The sequence below is a fragment of the Stigmatopora argus genome, chromosome 18 (assembly GCF_051989625.1).
Source record: "Stigmatopora argus isolate UIUO_Sarg chromosome 18, RoL_Sarg_1.0, whole genome shotgun sequence".
In the NCBI taxonomy this organism is placed as follows: domain Eukaryota; kingdom Metazoa; phylum Chordata; class Actinopteri; order Syngnathiformes; family Syngnathidae; genus Stigmatopora; species Stigmatopora argus.
The window spans coordinates 11,798,059-11,802,537 of NC_135404.1; the positions used below are offsets into that span (position 1 = coordinate 11,798,059).

The 4,479-nt window shown below is 49.3% G+C and overlaps 3 non-coding genes across 3 annotated transcripts; all 3 read right to left on the minus strand.

Moving 5' to 3' along the window:
• Positions 1-22: 22 nt before the first annotated feature.
• On the minus strand, positions 23-94 carry trnaw-cca (transfer RNA tryptophan (anticodon CCA)). The gene has a single exon. It is a non-coding gene; the product is annotated as a tRNA-Trp (tRNA).
• A 2,938-nt stretch (positions 95-3,032) lies between these two features.
• Positions 3,033-3,104, minus strand: trnaw-cca (transfer RNA tryptophan (anticodon CCA)). The gene has a single exon. It is a non-coding gene; the product is annotated as a tRNA-Trp (tRNA).
• A 513-nt stretch (positions 3,105-3,617) lies between these two features.
• On the minus strand, positions 3,618-3,690 carry trnar-acg (transfer RNA arginine (anticodon ACG)). Its single transcript has one exon. It is a non-coding gene; the product is annotated as a tRNA-Arg (tRNA).
• Positions 3,691-4,479: the final 789 nt, after the last annotated feature.

Sequence of the window (4,479 nt, forward strand, 5' to 3'; positions counted from 1 at the left end):
GTAAATATAAGACACTTTATACTGACCTTGACGTGATTTGAACACGCAACCTTCTGATCTGGAGTCAGACGCGCTACCATTGCGCCACAAGATCCTGCTTTATGTGTTTCTACTTTAAGTATCCGAACCAATAAGAGCAGAGGACTTGAGATATTAGATCAGGATCAGACAACCTAAACAAGTCGCCAAGAGAGATCATGGTTAACCCAGAGAAGAAGCATAAACCGTCTCATTAGAAGATGGCACCAAAGAACATGTTGACCCTGACGTGATTTGAACACGCAACCTTCTGATCTGGAGTCAGACGCGCTACCGTCTTCTTCTTCTTCTTCTTCTTTTTCACCTCAGGCGCCTGAGGATTACCCTCAGCAGCGCTAGGGCTGCCACTGGAACACGGATAAGTTCATCCAGGGAGTTGCCCAAGCCGCGATGGTAGCGTTCGGTCATTAAGGCCGGACAGCGGAGCCATAAGTGTTCAGACGACTCCGTGTCCTCGTCGCACAGGCGGCAGCGATCCGAGTCGGATTTCCCCACAAGGTGGAGCCAACGGCGGAGCAGGGGGTGGTGTCCACTGCGGAAACGGATCAGGTCTGTGCGGTCTCCTTTCGATAGGGCAAGTTCTTCCTCTGTGACTTTTGTAGTGTAGGTCTGCAGAAGGCGGGGGTGGGAGAGGGGGGGGGAGCGATCTTCACGTTGGATGATGGCACGTCTTGTGGCTGCGTCCGGGGGGGTATTGGTTTGGTCATCTAACGAGCCAAGTTTAGCTAGGGCATCAGCCAGGTCGTTTCCGCATATGTTGCAGTGGCCCGGGATCCACAGTAGCTGCAGTCGCTTAGGCGGAGGGAAAAGGGCGATGTCACCCTGTAGTCTCCGAATGGCGGGGTCTTGCGTATGGGGGTTTCCCATGGCTTGGACCAGCGATTTGCAGTCACTGAGGATAATTGATGTCTGCCAGTCTGCTGTTTCCCTCAGCCAGGAGAGTGCCTCGGTCAGTGCCACTTTTTCAGAGTGGTAGGAGCTGCTGCGGCTGCCAGTGGCACCATGCCATTGGTGGATGATTGCACTCTCCTTAATGACGACAAAACCTGCACCACCGTCCGCAGTGCCTTCTTTGGTGGATCCATCTGTGAAGATCTGTAGGTCCGGTTTGCCCATGCTTCTGATGAGCTCTTCTGCCTTGTCTCTTTGGGTGATGGTCGGCATGTGTTTAGAGACTGCGGTAAAGGCGGTTTGGATGGGGGGGGGTAATAGCCAGGGTGGGCAGGGATGGGAAGAGTATGTGCAAGGGGTATGGAGTTCGAGAGCGGTAAGACGGGGAAGGGTCGATGATCGCCAGTCTGGCTTCTTTTGCAAACGCATTTTAACGTTTTCATGGAGGAGGCGGTGTCGGGGATCAGAAGGAGGCAGCTGGTTCCAGGCATCCGCCTTAAGAAGTGCTTGTAACTTGAGGCGGGATGAGAGGGGTGTGAGATGTGCCTCATGTAGGACTGCTTCGGTGGGGGTAGACCTGAGGTGGTGGGTTATGGCGCGGGCTGCTTCCAGTTGGGCGGTTTCAAGGGATTTGAGGTGAGTTTGGGCCAGCCAGGGGGCCCATGCCGGTGCTGCGTACTCCGCAAGACTTCTCTGGGTGGCAATATACACCGTTCTAAGGTCGTTTGGTTGCCAACCCCAGGATGTGCCACTGAGTTTGCGGAGGAGGTTCGTTCTTTTGGACATGGTTTGGCGGACCTTTTTCGCTTGCTCTGCAAACGTGAGTTGTCGGTCAAAAGATACGCCAAGAAAAGTGGGGGTGGGGTTATGCTTGAGGGTGGCGCCATTTATTAAGATCTTTGGTTGCCATTTGGCCTCAGCTGAGTCCAGGCTAAAAAATGACGCCTCACACTTGGTGGTGTTAAGGTTTAGGTGTGCCTCGGAACTCCACCTCCAGACTTTTTCCACCTCCGCTTGAAGTCTGCTTTCCACCTCCTCTTTGTTCCTACCCCGACAAGCAAGAGCCAGATCGTCTGCATAGGCGCTGACCAGGGTGGAGTCGTTGAACTTGTCGAGGAGGTCATTAATGTAGATGATGAATAAGAGGGGTGACAGGACCGAGCCTTGGGGGAGCCCTTCTTTGAAGGTTCTGCTCCTGCCGATGGTATTGTTGATCCTGACCCTGGCTGTGCGATTTGTGAGCCAGCTGGCGATCCATCTGATGAAGCGGTAGGGGACCCCCAGGTCTGCCATTTTTTGTAAGAGACCTGTTCTCCATACCTGGTCGAATGCCTTGCTGAAGTCAAAGAATGTTGCAAGCGTGCGTTGCCGTTGAGTCGACTGGAAGCCATCAGAGATGAACTGCGACAGTCGCAAGGCCTGGTCCGTCGTGCTTCTTCCCTTTCGAAAACCGGCTTGCCAGTGGCTGAGAAGCTGTTTATCTTCCAACCACCAGGCGAGACGGTTCACGATGAGCCTTTCCATTGTTTTGCTAAGCGTAGAGGTGAGGGCGATGGGTCTGTAGTTCCCAACGTCCTTTGGTGACTTCCCTTTTTTGAGGAAAGGGATGATGGTGGCCACTCGCCAAGCTTGTGGACACCAGCCCTCTAGCCAGCTGGTGTTGATGATATGGAGTAGTTCGGGAAGGATGTTTGCCGGAAGATTTTTTAGAAGGTCCGGGGCTATGTCGTCGGGTCCAGCTGCCTTGCCCGCTTTAAGTTGGGACAGCGCTGTCTGCAGTTCAGCATCGGTGAACGGGAGCTCGAGGACTTGTCGCGGTGAGCCGAGCAGTCTGCGGGTAGCTGTACGTATAGAACGCACTGCTCGTCTGCTCCGCTTGTCACTCTTGCGTCCGCTGACCGAGGCATATTCCCCCGTTGCGCTACAAGGTCTTGGTATCAGCTGGTTGACTTCCAAAAGCTAAATCCTTGAGTTCTTGAGTCATTACACAATGAAAATTAAGGTCCACGCATCCAATCCAGCTCAAAATATGCAAGAAAGTGCCTAGGGAAAGGATTAAAGCCATATATTGTCTGATCAGAAAATGATCTCAAGGCACGCAGTGACCCTGACGTGAATTGAACACGCAACCTTCTGATCTGGAGTCAGACGCGCTACCATTGCGCCACAAGGTCCTGGTATTTGCAATCCTACTAACAAAAGAAAAGAAAATGAACTTAAGTACCATAAACGATTACAATAGCATTCTTGAGATATTAGACAGGGATCCTGGAGTTTCAGACAACCTAAATAGCCCCATGTTTCCAAGAATGTTCCTTGTTAGTTTTTAAGAAAATCTATCCTACCTTAAAGATGCCCACCCAATCGCGTGGTCTGGGCAAAAAGTGTGCAGCAAGAGTGGAGCAGCAGCAAATACCGGTGGGTGCGGGATGTCCCTGAATGCCACTTGGGTGACAATGGGAGTAGAGTTGTGCATGCTGAAATAAAACATAATAAGAACAAAAATCAGGCTAATACAGTACCATCTTTGGATGAGTGAAAACAACCACTGTTACTGTGGCATTACACTTCTGTTTTTCAAACTTACTGTGTGCTGCGTTCACTCATGTTTTATATCAGTATAAATATAGCCCCCAAGAAAAAAACTGAAAAAGGGTTATTTCGCTATTTAAAACAAAAAAACATTACGAGCTAGCCAGGAGTCGAACCTAGAATCTTCTGATCCGTAGTCAGACGCGTTATCCATTGCGCCACTAGCCCGATGGCAGATGATAGTCGCGACGTCAACAAATCCGAAAAAGCGTCTACCGATCCTTTTTGAAATGGCAGGCAATGGCGTTCTGTATTTCTTCATACATTTCAAAACATTTATGGAAAAACAGCAAAAGTCAGATGAAGATGGCACTGATTACTCAGTGTTTTGTGTGCGCGCGTGTGTGCGTGCGCGCGTGTGCGTGCGCGTGTGTGTGTATTTTTTAAGACCGTAAACGTACGAGGACTACTCACTTAGTTTAACCTAAATAATAATTTTCGCTTGTTGGGCTAGCTGTTTAAAACTACAATGGGCAGTGTTTTCGTTTATTTTCTTAAATATATATACATTTATGTATGTATAAACTCTTGCCACGACCGAGTATCGAACCAGGATTGTCCGATGATGCAATGTGCTTTTTCAAGTATCCTGGAAAATGGCACTACTGCCACTAGAGGGAGACAAATCCCGCAATTTGTTAAGAATCGTTGGCCAATTTGAACAGTTCCGTCCAATACTATAATCAAAGGGGGGCTTTTGACATATAAAAATATTGGGCTTGCATTTTTTTTCCACCAAATAACAAAATTAAATTACATTTTATTATTTGGGTTTCCGAACAGATAATATATCGAATTATCGTCAATTCGCTTCTACATTCTGAGGCAATGAAGGGGGAGGATTCAACAACCAATCAGCGAGGATCAAACCAACAACCAATGAGGATGGAGAAGGCCCATCGCTTTCGTGTTGCTGATTGGCTAAGAGCAAAAGTGGCCATGAGTGTGAAAGTCAAT